The sequence below is a fragment of the Canis lupus genome, chromosome 34 (genome assembly GCF_003254725.2).
Source record: "Canis lupus dingo isolate Sandy chromosome 34, ASM325472v2, whole genome shotgun sequence".
NCBI classification, from domain to species: domain Eukaryota; kingdom Metazoa; phylum Chordata; class Mammalia; order Carnivora; family Canidae; genus Canis; species Canis lupus.
The window spans coordinates 24,237,068-24,252,144 of NC_064276.1; the positions used below are offsets into that span (position 1 = coordinate 24,237,068).

General features: G+C 37.1%; 1 protein-coding gene across 1 annotated transcript in view; it reads right to left on the reverse strand.

Moving 5' to 3' along the window:
* FGF12 (fibroblast growth factor 12) overlaps nucleotides 1–15,077 on the reverse strand; it is a 543,042-nt gene that overhangs the window by 358,222 nt on the left and 169,743 nt on the right. The window lies entirely within an intron of this gene.

Consider the following 15,077-nt stretch of genomic DNA (forward strand, 5'->3'; position numbering starts at 1 on the left):
CGAGGGGTGGGGGCTGGGGAGGCGCGGATGTGGAATAAAGAGCGCTCTTGGGTGAGCGCCAGGAGAGCGAAGGTGTGTCTGGGCGCAGCGCGGAGGTGGGAGCCTGGACACCTGGATTCCGTGAGCGGGGCTCTGTGACCTTGGGCAAGTCACATACCCCTCGGCGCGGAGCGGGGAAGAGATACAGAACTGGCAGCTGGTTCACCATTGTCTCCTTGGCTTCTAGTCTCCTCGAAAAGCTTGGCACAGGTGCACTGGGGAGGCGGGGGGGGGGGGGGCGAGGGGCTGAGGGGGGCGGTATAGAGAGGGAGGCCAAAGGGGCAGGAAGGCCACAGGTGGGGATGGAGAGGCAGATGAGGCGGGAAATCCGAAAACAAGAGCACTTCTCTTTGATGCGATATTCCAGTAGGTTGTTTCTGCCAACGGGCCCCAAAGATGACCCGTGAGTGAGCTTCCCTGTGGGTCTACCGGCCTCGATTTTTTTGTTGTTGTTTTTTTTCTTGTCAGCAACGTCTTTGGCTTTGTTTGTTTGTCTATTCGTTCTCAGAGGCCATCAATAGCCTTTTGGAAGCCTTAGATTTTGAAGCTTACAAAGAATGCTGACTATGGGAGCAGACTCCACCCTATCTGGAATCTCTGAGCAGGAAGAGACCTTAGAGGACAGCAATACAGCAAGTGGTTAAAAGCACAGATGCTGGAGACAAGCAGTCTATGCTCAAAATCCTACTCGCTGTGTGACCTTGAACAAATTACTTAACCTCTTTGTGCCTCAGTTTCCTCATCAGTAAGAGTTAATAGCATCTACCTTGTTGAAGATTTTTTTAAAACTTGGAATAAGGTAAGTGCTATAATAGTGTTAGCAATTATTATTACTTAGCCCCCCCACCTGTAGGGTTTTGATAACTTTCGCTTTTCAACAAACACGGGAGTGCATACCAATGTGGGCATTTCTCCTGGAATGGTTCAGGTAATAGAGAACAACCAGCTCCCCAGATAGTTCATTGCACAAATCCTGCTAGAAGTTTTACCCCGACATTGAGCCAAAAACTTACTTCATTGTCTCAAGGCCACTAGCTAGTTACCTCTTCCCTGCAAAGGAGTGAAAATGGTTTTCATCACCTCTTTCTTCTTTCCCTTCTCTAGGCTAAACCTTCACAGTTCCTGTGATGTTCCCTGAAGGCCAAAGCTTCAGGTTAAAGTTACCTGGAGACATCTCATTCAGAAGTGTCTTCCTTTTTCTTCTCAAAGATGGTAGAAGAAATCCAGATAATCTGGAGGGCCTTTTGAGCCCACAGTCACTGCTGGCTCCACATTCTCTAAACTCCTTTCAGAACTGAGTTCCAGGCAAGGTCATTCACGGTGGTTCCAAGACTCTAGAAGACACATCCAAGCCTTCCTTCTAGTGACCTCTTAGCCCCATCGTTCAGTGGGATCCCAGGTCCTTGATGATCTTGCTGAAGCCACCACACTGTTATCACTGGGGAGGTTCTGAGGCCCCAGGCAACCTGGGCTGTGGCCTTGGTCTTTCCGGTTTCTTCGGGAATTAGTGAGAAACTTGGCTCATCTGGGGATTCAGCCCATAGAAATTCCCCATGGAGGGAGAGGCAATTAGCAAAAGGAAAACATCTAAAAATAGCCCTTCATGCTGCAAGCAGAGGCAGAGAGTTTTCCGGTAGAGCTCTCCTGCTCTGGAACCCAACGTCTAGAGCTGTTTCTTTACTTTGACAGAAATGCTATTCCTTGAAATGTAGCAAAGGAATAGGATGGGGCCTTGGTTCCCACAAGGAAGATGAGCCGAATGAGCAGCTTCATGTGTGATTGTAAAATGCACATGACCTCCGGAGCATCAATTTTCATATTCATAATGAGCCTCTCTACGTTCCTAGCAAGGCTGTTGCAAGGATTTAGTGAGATAAAACATGTGAAAGTGCTTTGCATAATCGATTATCTTTGCAAGACCAGATTCTATCACCAAATGCCCCAGGTTCTAGGGGCTAGTTAATGGCCTAACAGAGTGGCTGTTGTATTTGATTACGGGGAGGGTTTACATGTGAATCTTCCCTCTTCTCAGTAGAATTACAAACTGTTAGTAGGCAAGACAGGAAAACCAACAATGTCACAATTAATATTCAAACGGCCTGCTGTGGTCTTGTTTAAATGGCTGTCACAGTAATTATGGTCAAGTTTATTCATCACAAAGAAAATGGGTCATCATAGTACTTGAAAAAAAAAAACTGGAGATCACATTTATAGATTTCTTGTCATTACTGAACTCTCAGATGAGTTCAGAAGAAACCAATGAGAGCATCTGACATTTTAATACAAAATATTTTCCTATTATATATTGTGGAAATATAATATATATTATACTTCCTATTATATATTATATATATAATCTTTATATATATAATAAAGATTTTATTTATTTATTCATGAGAGAGAGAGAAAGAGAGAGAGCAGGCAGAGGGAGAAGCAGGCTACATGCAGGGAGCCTGAGTGGGACTTGATCCCAAGTCTATAGGATCACACACACCCTGGGCTGAAGGTGGCGCTAAACCGCTGAGCGACCCAGGCTGCCCATATTGTGGGTATTTGATCAAAGCAGGTATAAAAGGGAATGGATCACTGGAGTTTTATTATTGAGACTTAGTTTTAAAAAATAATGTTTCTTCCCCTTATCAGGATTTGATGTATTCTTGTTAAAGCAACTCCTAAGGACATCAAAATCCAATTAGGAACATAGATATAGTTTTCTTAAAATATCTTGGGCAGTACTTAAGGAGAACTCATTTCTACAAGTACCATAACATCCCCAAAAGGACAAAACAAAACAAAGAATAATAGCCAGGAGCACAATGGATGGTAGGAAAGTAGTGCATTTTAGCTTAAGCAAAACTTCAAATTTTCTGCTATGTATTGTATTATTACACACCCAAGATCAAATTTTTACTTGCAATTATATTTTTTATTTTAAATTCAAAATATATTATTACATAATTACCAAATTTTAAATCATATTATCTGCTTCTAATTAAGATTTTTAAAGTTAAGCATTCTCTCTATTTTCTTATTGACTTTGGGCCAACTCTGGCAAGTGACTCACCAGTGTGGTTTCCAAAGGAAACAATTTATCACTTTCTGAGAAGGATTGGAAAATCTGATACATAATGATAGGTGAACTTCTTTAAATTCTTAGTATCTATTTTTTTTTCCTTTTTATAGTTTATAGTTAAGATTTTATTTACTTATTTATTTATTTATTTATTTATTTATTTATTTATGAGAGACACAGAGAGGGACGCCTAGGTGGCTCAGCAGTTGAGTGTCTTGCCTTCAGCTCAGGGCATGATCCCAGGGTCCTGGGATCCAGTCCCACATTGGGCTTCCTGCATGGAGCCTGCTCTCCCTCTGCCTATGTGTCTGCCTCTCTCTGTGTCTCTCATGAATAAATAAATAAAATCTTTTAAAAAAAAGAGAGAGAGAGAGAGAGAGGCAGAGACATAGGCAGAAGGAGAAACAGGCTCCCCATAGGGAGTCTGGCGTGGGACTCAATCCCAGGACCCGGGGATCACGCCCTGAGCGGAAGGCAGATACTCAACTACTGAGCCACCCAGGTGACTCTATAGTTATTTACTCACAGTTTGTAGAAGTTCATAATTATGTGAGGTAGTTCTGAGATTTTTAAGTGGTGATTTATCTGAGATATTTTCTGTTCATATTAAATAGGAATCTATGGACTCTTGGCCATCAGCTGTGAATTTATCTGTATATTTATCTGCTTGGAAGTCTACATTGAATAAGTAATAACACATTCATAATTTTGCCAGGCCCCCAAAATTTTAATGAGTATACTAACGGCAAAATATTGAATAGAAAGCAACTTTATTTTTATAGAGAAATCAACACAGAAAGTAAAAGACAAACACCAGAATAATTGGATACATAGTATCTTTGTTCTATGTTATGTACAGTCCTCTAACTGCCAGGGTAAAAACCAGGCCTGTATCTCCTGTCTTAGAAATATCTTCAAATCCAGTTTTTGTTTGTTTGCTTTTTTTTTTTTCAAATCCAGTTTTGATAGACAACTACCATAGACTAAATGTTTTCATCCCCACCCCTCAAATTCATATGTTGAAATCCTAACCCTCAAGGTATTTGGAAAATTGAGCCTGTGGGAGGCTTTACCCTCATGCATGGGATTAGTGCCCTTATAAAAAAAGAAGGCCTTGGACAGCTCCCTCTCCCCTTTCACCTTGTGAAGACACAGTGAGAAGACATTGAGAAGACAGCCGTTTGTGAGCTAGGATGTAGGTACTCACCAGACACCAGATATTCTGGTGACCTTGATCTTGGACTTCCTAGACTCCAGAACTGTGAGAAATAAATGTTTGTCACATAAGCCATCTAGTATGTGGTATTTCCTTGTTAGAGCCAACCTCATTAGATAATGTAGCAAAACCAGTAACCAGTCATTACCTAATTAATGACATATATCATCCAAATAACTTTTAACTATTTTTAAAAGATCACATACATGGGGTTTTTATTTGTATTATCTACTTCCTCTTGTTCTTTTTCTATTATTTATCTCCAAACTTTTATTTTAAAATAAATTTAGACTTCTAGGAAAGTTGCAAAATAGTAGAGTTCATGTATACTCTTCACTCAACTTCTTTTGATGTTAGTAACTCACATAGCCGGTGTATAGTTATCACAGCTAGTAAACTCACACTGATACTATGCTATTAAGTAAACTGCAAAATTTAGAATTTCACCAGGTTTGTTTGTTTTGGTTTGGTTTGGTTTTGCCTCATACCCTTTTTCTGTTCCAGGATCCAACTTGGATCCACTTTGCATTTAATGTGTCTTCTTAGTCTCTTTCCATTTATTACAGTCTCTCAGCTTCTTCTTGCCTTTCAGAACTTTGACACTGCCAATTAATATTAGTCAAATATTTTTTAATTTTTTAAGATTTTTTATTTATTTATTCATACACACACACACACACACACACACACACACACACACACACAGAGGCACAGACACAGGCAGAGGGAGAAGCAGGCTCCATGCAGAGAGCCTGACATGGGACTCCATCCAGGGTCTCCAGGATCACTCCCTAGGCTGCAGGCGGCGCTAAACCGCTGCGCCACCGGGGCTGCCCTAGTCAAATATTTTGTGGAATTTTGTTCAATTTGGTTTTGTCTGATGCTTCCTCATGATCCATATAAGGCTATTAATTTTGGCAAGAAAGTCACATTGTCCATGTTCTTTCCTCCTTAGTGTGTCATTACATGATGTCAACTAGTGATATAGTACCTATCACTTGGTTAAGGTAGTGTCTGCTAAGTTTCTATACTATAAAGTTATTTTTTATTTGTATTTGATTAATCTCTTTTTTGTGAGGGAGGGGCAAAAAGAGAGGGAGAGAGAGAATCATGAGCAGTTTCCGCACCCAGCACGAAGCCCGACGTGGAACTCAATCTCACAATCCTGAGATGATGACCTGAGCTGAAATCAAGAGTGGGACACTTAACTGACTGAGCCACACAACCGCCACTAGTTGATAAATCTCTTGAGAAAAACTTTGAGGCTACATTAGTATCTTTTTTCTCCTCAAACTTTTATCCACTGATTTTAGCATCATTTGGTAGATCTTGCTTCTAGCAATTATCATTATGCAGTTTTCCTAAAAGTGACTTTGTGTGTTCTTCATTCCTTCTAGAGTAATGGGAATTCTTCTGTAAGAGCTGTACCTTCTTCTCCATATATTTATTCCGTTGTGGAATTCCAGTATGGCCTCAAGGATATTTATTCTATGGGTCATAATCCAATACTATCATTTTGTGGCTCCAATTGTTCGAGCTTTAGCCTTTGGGAGGTCCACCTGTTTGGTTCCTATGTCCTTTTATTGAGCAATTCCTTAATTTTCTGGTATCACAAGACATTTCAGGTTTATCTTTTATTTTTCCTGCCCCAGCTCTAGAATCAACTAATTTTCTAATGAGTCCTAGTTCTTTTTATTGGAGAATAGTATTTAGGAACCAAATCCTGGGTGGTAAGTGTGCTCATCGTTACTGGCATATCATCCCTCCTAGGCTCTTTTGGTGGAGAGAGCTAGGAAATATATGTATATACAAACCTACACGTATTCATACATCATATCTGTTGAAATATCTATCTCTATATATAAATGAATAGAGATATCTATATGTATCTATATGTGGATATATTTATATGTAGATATATAATAGGTAGATATCTATAGATAGGTATAGAAATAGAGATAGGACAAAGACAAAGAGATAACAAACACTAATACCTATGATTCCAATCAAACACAAGTTTTGTTTTACTCTTTGCCATTTCCTTATTGTAATTTCTTTCTCTGACTATGAAAAACCTGAATTTTATTATTTATAATATATTCACTTGTTTATTCAATCCTAAAATATACTTAAAGTAGTTACAGAATTCCTAACCAATATTCCTGAGAAATGGATCATCATCAGAGTACAGTATTTATGAAGAGTTGTTTTTGTCTTTAACCTTACAGTATCCAATCAAATATTATTTCTGTACAAATCAAAACCACAATGACATATCTACCTTACACCTGTCAGAATGGCTAAAATTAACAACTAGGGAAACAACAGATGTTGGGAAGGATGCAGAGAAAGGGGAACTCTTCTTATACTGTTACTGGAAATGCAAACTGGTACAGCCACTCTGGAAAATAGTATGGAAGTTTTTCAAAAAGTTTTCAAAAAACTTTAACAAAAAGTTAAAAATAGAGCTACCCTACTACTCAGCAATTGCACCACTAGGTATTTATCTAAAGGATACAAACATGTATCCCCTTGAAGGGGCACATGCACTCTAGTGTTTATAGCAGCAATGTCCACAATAGCCAAACTATGGAAAGAGCCCAGATGTCCATTGACAGATGAATGGATAAAGAAAATATGGTGTATTAGTAATGGAATATTAGTAATGGAATATTACTAAGTCTTCAAAAAGAATGAAATTTTTTGTGATGATATGGATAGAACTAGACAGTATTATGCTAAGTGATATAAGTCAGACAGGGAAAGACAAATACCATACGATTTCACTCATATGTGAAATTTAAGAAACAAAACAGATGAACATAGGGGAAGGGAAGGAAAAATAAAATAAGATTGAAAACAGAGAGGAAAGCAAACCATAAAAGATTCTTAACTATAGGGAACAAACTGAGGGTTGCTGGAGGGGAGATGGGTGGGGGATGGGGTAACTGGGTGATGGGCATTAAGAAGGCCACTTGATGTAATGAGCACCAGGTGTTGTATGCAACTGATGAATCACTAAATTCTACCCCTGAAACTAATAATACAATATATGATAGTTAAATTTATTTTAAATAAATTTTTTTTAAATCCAACCCCATGACAAAGAATTGTGTTGTAATAACATCATTGGAGGGCAGATTGTGACTACACTTACCATGGTGTGTGTGTATATATATATATATATATATATACACACACACAATTATATATTTATTATATATATAATTGTATATATAAATGTGTGTATATAAATTGTATATATAAATGTATATAAATAGTTGTTTTATATATAATTGTTGAATCACTATGTTGTACACCACCTGAAAGTAATATAATATTGTGTGTCAACTATACTTCAACTTAAAAAAAAAAAAAACTTGATGAAAATGTGCCAGACTGCAAATAGGAGAGATCTCTGCACATTTGAAATAAATGTAATTTTTACTTTTGCTTTCTGATTGTATTTTTCCAGTTTTCTTCAAGGAGAATGTTTTTGTTTTCTGGAAGAAAAGTATTTTAGTTGGTTTACTTTAAAAAAATAAACAACTTTCATACATTAAAAAAATATATATTTCCTGAAGTGACATAGGTTAGTTGTTTTCTTCCCCATCCTTTTCAGTATGGGTTAGTCATTCATTTATAATCCAGTTAGATTCATTTGTTATTGCCTTAATTCCATGCTGGCTGATTTTAATTATTTAATCAAAAATAATTAGCTTTAATTCTTTCTTTCTTTTTTGAGTATATAAAACATTGGTATGGTTTTAAGAGTCAAAACTTAAAAATTAAAAATTATCCTCCAATAAGTGTCACTCCCTGATCCCCCATCCCATCCTGTTCTCATTTCCCCTCTTTCCACTCCTTTCCCACCCATCCCTTTAGGTAACTGGTCCCTTTATTTTCTGTTTTATATTCTCTATGTTTTTGTACAACTGAGCAGATACTTTCATATTTAGTGAACCTTAGGTTATTTCCAATATTTTGCTATTACAAATAATACTGCAATAAATAACATGTGCATATTTTTATATTGTTGGAGAGTAGATTCTTATAACAATATGATTTTATTTAGTTTTAATTTAAATTCCAGTTATTTAGCATACAGTGTAATATTAGTTTCAGATGTACAATTTAGTGATTCAGCACTTCCATTCAATACTCAGTGCTCATCACAAGTGTCCTCCTTAATCCCCATCATCTATTTAACCCATCCTCCCACCCACCTCCCCTCTGGTAATCATCAGTTTGTCCTCTATAGTTAAGAGTTTGTTTCTTGGTTTTCCTCTCTTTTCTCCCCCCATGATCATTTGTTTGCAACAATATGATTCTTAGGAATGGGAATGCTCAGTCAAAAAGTAAGTATATAGGTAGTTTTGTTAGGTATTGCCAAGTTTCCCTTCAAAAGGCTTTCATGGATTTGGATTCCTACCAGCAATATATGAGAGTGCCTGTTTCCCCACATACTCAACAACAGAATGCATTGGCCTCTTTTATTTTTTTTTATTTTTGTCAGTTTGCTCACAATGTTGTTTCTAATTATAAGGATGTTTGAACCTTTTTTGTTTTTTCATGTGAGAGCTTATATTTTTGTGAGGAATTACCTGTTCCTATTGTTTTCCCATTTTTCTATTGGGGGAAAAAACTTATAAAAGACTTATAAAAAAACACTTATAAAAGACCAATATTTACCACCAGGGAGAGTATTAAAACTAAACTAATTACATTGAATTAAATTTTTTAAAAATGTTGAGGTGGGAGTTCAAAACAAGGCCATCGTCATTAGGAAAACAGTGTAAAGTTTCCAGATTACCTTTAACCCATTCACCCATCCATCACCTCCCCACAAAGATTTAGAAACTAAATTTAACTCCTTGCCTTAAAAATCTAGTAAAGGAATGGAGATATATATATACCATAACTATAACATAGCTTTGCAGTAGTGGTAGGACTGAAATTTCAGTAAAGTTACAAAGAAGGGATAGTTCATTCTGTCTTTTGAGGGTAAATAGTATGCAGTTAGAAAAAGCTTCATTTAGGTTTAAAAACTTGAGCTTAATCAAGGGCTATAACTTTCATTGAAATATACAATATTCAATGCTTAAGAAATGCTGCTACTTTACTTTCTACCCACACTGAATAGGTACTGCCTTCATTACAGAACAGACTGCTTGGAAAGGAACAGCACCCAGAATTCAGATTCTATTTACCTCCACCCCTGGCCTGTGTTCCATCGCATCACTCTCAGTTACAGGGCACTCACCATATACCTCTTGTCTTACCAGACCTAACAGGCAAGGAATAACACTAGGTATGCAGTACTTTTCTGATAAAGCCATCTGAGGTCAGGTTAATGATTAAGACTTCCAACCTTTTCTTCCAACCTTCCCATCCCCAGACCCCATCTTCAAATAAATAGTACTTCAAGATTTGCTGCTGCTATCAGATATTTTCCATTTCCTTCTAATAGCTCTTTAACAAGTTGTTTTGAATAAATGCAGAGTTTGTCATCTATAAGCAAACTTTAAAAATGAGCCATCTGAGTCACAGAGAAGAAAAATGTTTCTACCTTATCATAGCCAAGTATGAGTTGTTTACTGTGAGAATCCTTCAGTACAAGATGGTTAATAATGGGAAAATTTCAAGGAAGTGCCATTTGCTTATTAATAAAAACTCAATATCAAAACAGGGGACACAGTTCTTAATGGGTATTCTCACTCCCATCACCTGAACATTTCTCTAATCCTAAAAATCCCACACATTCTTTCAGACCTACCACAAATGCCAGTGTTCTCTCAGGGAAATTTTTTCTGAAAACTATAGTTCTTCTACCATAAAATTTATTTATTCTGTCTCCACATATATATCTTCTCCAAGAGACTGAGCCCCTTTATCTATAAATTTAGGTATCTATAGCTTTCATTTTTAATATCTTCATTACTTAGAACATGTAATAAATTATTTACTACATATTGGTTGAATGAAATTAATAACAAATGTTAAATATTAAATATTAATTCCTACTAAATATTGATGAAGTGAAATTAAATGGAGATGGTTTTTGTGGATTTTCCATCTGGGAAAAATATACATTAAATTAAAAAACAATAACCCACAAAGAATTTAGAGTAAGGTTATGAACTACACAGGAGATGTAATTCAATTTTAAACATGTGAAAAGTCACATAATTCACTTATAATTAGACAACTACAAAATATATCAACAGTAAAGTATCATTTCTCAATTGTTCAAATTTCAAGGATGAAAATGTTTGCTAACCCAATGTTCTAGAGAGAATGTAAAGGACATGGAAATCTTACATTCTTGGTAAGAGTACACATAGATTGCCTTGATGGATGGCAATTTGTCTCTATCTTTTGAAATTTAAAAAAGCCACTTCTCCCAAATGCCCTTTCTAGATATTAACTTCCAAATATAATTGCCCATTGTACAACCAGTGACAATCACACAAGGTACCAGTACAATATTGTTGATAATGCTATTTGATATTAATGATACTGATCCATCAGTAGGGAGCTAGTTCAATTTTGGCACAACCCTAAAAAGCAATGTTTTGCAATTTAAAAAAATGTAGCGACTCCATATGTATTAAAATGGACAGATCTTTGAATGTTTTACTAAATTTAACAAGCATATAAAAGAGCATTAGCATAGTCTACAATTTGTATGGTAGAGAAAAAATGTGCATACATTTATGTTTATAAACTCATGGACCCTTTCTGAACAAGGACACAAGTGACTGGCATCAGGTATAGTCTTAGGGAGGAAGATTAAGACGCTGGAAACAGGGGAGAGAAGGAGATTGCAGTTTACTTCCTACTTCCAAACTTGGTCTTATGTGTATATATTACCTCTTCAAAATAAATATTTTTAAAAAGTTAAGTATACACATTTTGATTAAAAAATTATTTATTACTAACCCTGATTAAAATATAAAAATACAAACTGAGGGAGATACACTAAAACTAGAAATGTCATTTCCAAATTGCTAACAAGTCTAAATGCCCAGAGAGTCAGAAGACTTAAATCAGAATCATACCTTCTCAGTGCCTCTACCAATACGATGCTGGTACCAAAAAGAGCTTAGGTATCAATGAGCCTTATCCTCTAACAAAAACCATACAAGAGATTAAAAAAAAATAATAAGAAAAGCCAAAGTGCCATAAATCTGAGGTATTACTCTTATTCTTATTTTAAATTTATGTACCTATGTTTTAAAATGAGGTCTTAAAGTTAAGTGACATTGGGGAAAAAAGGTCATTGCAATATAACTAATATAAGCTGTATTTGATTTCTTCATGCCCTCATGAAATTTCAACAACCTTAAGTCTTCAGGATACCAGAACAATAATACAGATCCCCCATTAACTCCAGCAATATGCAACCAAACCCTTTTAATTTTCACATTAACTATCCTCTCCAATTAACAGTCTCATTACATTTTATGGTAGATATTAAGTTTACCTGCTACATGAGTTAAAAAATTCATTTCTGGGGCATCTGGGTGACTCAGTTAGTTAAGCATCTGCCTTCAGCTCAGGTCGTGATCCCCACGAGAGACAAGTATAGGAAGGAGCTCTGCTTTGGGCTCCTCCACTTAGCTGGGGGTCTGCTTCTTCTTCTCTTTCTGCCCCTGCCTGCTAATTTGTGAACACCCGCACTCTCTCTCTCTCTCAAATAAATAAATGAATCTTTGAAAACATTCATTTCTACTCAACATACATGTATTGAATGTATATTTCATATTGGAAAGATAACTAATGTCCTCTGTGACCACAGTAGTGGACATGGGGAAGAACAGATAGCTATACAGATAATGTTGATAACAATAGAGGCCTGTGGAAATGGCAAAGACGATGTAGTGACATTTCTCAAGAACAGAGTTCTTCTGAAACACAGCGAAGAAAAGGAAATTAATCTGTGGAGTGACTTCATTTAGGGTTTTAAGGAAATAAAATCTCAATGGAAGTGGTGATGGGTAATAGGTGATATCTAACCCCATCCAGGAACAGAAAAAGAGGACAAAAACAGGATAGTGGTTTTGCCTAAAGCCACATGACCCCCAGGGACAGAGCTGTGAGTCTAACTTAGGACTCTGCCTCCCAGTTCAATATTCTTTACAAAACACTATGCTATGGACTCTGGGTATGATAGTGTAAGAATCAAACGTTTTATAAAATACATAGAAATGATTTCAGGGCAATTTTCCCTTCTTTGAAAATCAAATTTTCTTTCTGCAGATTGTCTGCTTTTGAGAAGTCAAGGGCAGCCATTCATTTAAAGACCTGACAACAATAAAAATAAGGATTGCGTTGGTAGTAAATTGTGAGGTTTTTATTATTGTCAATCTCCACAATAGGGCATGAGAGAGAGTCTTAGCTCAAGGCTTAGGCTGACTCCCATAATAGCAAGTTTTCACTTGATACAAGTGGTCACAGGGATCCGTGGTCAAGTATAGGAAGGAGACAAAAGCTAACTGGAGCCATTGACTAGAGTCATAGTGAAGACTGGATTAACATGTGGTAACTCAGAGTGTATTTTAGCTCCTTTTAACGTCCTCCTTATACACACAAATATATTCACAAATATACATATATGTGTCTTTGTGCCTAAGCACAAAACAATTTAAGGCCAAGAATGGCACTCCCATGTTCCAGGTAAGAGACTCATACAGAATTTTCCAAATCCCACATGACTGCGCATTATTTTTCTGTCCTTTCATTCTTCCCTTCCTTAAACTGGCAAACATCTTAAAGCAGAGTCTACATGTACTATCTCCATTTTATCACCTTTTATCTCTCCATAAACCTGCTGAATGCTGCCTTTTGCCCATGTAACCCCACTTACGTTCTTCTAAAGTCACCATAAACTAGACTATCCCAGATTCAATGGACATATTTTGTCCTAACTATACCTAAAACTGTAATTATATGTGTGAAAATTATTGATCACTCTCTATTTCATGAAACTCTTCCTTCTCGTATTAAGAGACACCACTTTCCTCTTAGTTTTTCTTTTGTTTCTCTATTTAATTTCAGTTTTCTTCCTCTGCAACCTCCCAGTCTTACTGTTTCCTGGGCTACAGCTTCTAATCTTTCCCCTCCTTACGTTCTTTGGGCAAATCTTAGCAACTACATTTCTCGATGATTCCCGTGTGTATATGTGTGTTTTCTGACAAGATCCCTCCATAGTTTTCTTCCATATTTCCAAGCTTTCCTGGGAAGCTCCACTTAAATGTGTCACAAGTACTTCCAAAACAACAAATTCATGACTAGACATATTTCTTTATCCCCACCCTGCTCAGCTCCACATTTTTGTAAAAGACTACATCATTTATACAGCTTCCAAATTCAAACACCTGTGAGCCAGCCTACACTCCTCTTGCTAATCCCTCTCCAATCAGCCAGAGACTATTAGAGATATTGTTTCCTTAACAGCTTTCACATCTATCCCCTTTGTTCTTGCCTTCGTTTAGGCCCTCATCCCTTCCTGCCTGATTATTATAACACATTTATGAAAGACGGTCCAGCTATCTTCAATTCAGCCTCCACATTGCCAAAATAATCACACAAAACTCAAATCCCTGAAGGATTTTGCTCTCCAGAAACTCTTCATAACATTCAAGATAAAGTCAACAATTTAAGCTCAGTTCCAAGATGCCTGACAATTTGTCTCATCTTCCGTCTCTCTCTCTACATGAACTTAACTCCATTCACATCCACGAAGCATGCTGTTTCGCATGTGTACATCTTTGCACATGCCATTCCACTTCCCTGAATATCCAGACTTCTTTCTTCTCCCAGTGAATACAAATCTATCCTTTAAATATCAGGTCCAATGTCATCTCCACCAAGAACCTTTCCCTTACTAGGTTAGATACTCCTCTTTGAGGCTTATCTACGTATATTTCTTAGCATGGAACATTCCTATACTTACCTCTGATTTGAATTATGTAAAACCTTTATGTCTGACATAGTTACAAGGGAACCAAAGTACCATTGAAAATTCAACCAAATAGTCGCATAAATAGCTACACTGTGATAGGTGCAAAAAAGGAGATAATGCTAAGTAAGGAACAGGCAGGGATAGGTAGGGAGAGATAGGCAGGGGGCCACAGAATCAGGCTTACAGAAATCCCAAAAACGCTGAGGTAAGGAAACCAGAGATAAGGGAACAAACCAGACCACCCTGCCCTCTGTGTGGGTGGGAAGGGTGTTTTTGTTTGATTTTATGAGAGTCACCAGTGACCAACAAAGAATAACCAGACCAAAAAGAAGCCATTAAAGATGTTATCACCAGTCCTTACTCAAACCAAGACATCACAAGAATGATAAGGCCACAGGATGCCTGGTCAGTTCTAAATAAAAGACTGTCAGTGGAAGTCCACATTGGCAACCCTATTGGGACCTGTCTCACTTTTAAGAGTTTTGTCTCTATCCTCACTTAATAAAACTCTTTCGCCTTACTCACTTTCCTTCATCCATGAGATTCATTCTTTGACTCTGTAAGACAAGAACCTAGCTCTCCGCTTCAGAGCTATAGTGTCTAAAGGAGGGATGAGGGTTATCCTGGTTGGAAGAATCAGGAAAAGTTGAACTTACCACATCATGCCTTGTATCATCTTTAGTTGGCCATATACTTTATATTTATCTGATCTCTCTCTCTCTCTCTCTCTCTCTCTCACACACACACACACACACAGATACACACTTTATTACCTTTCACAG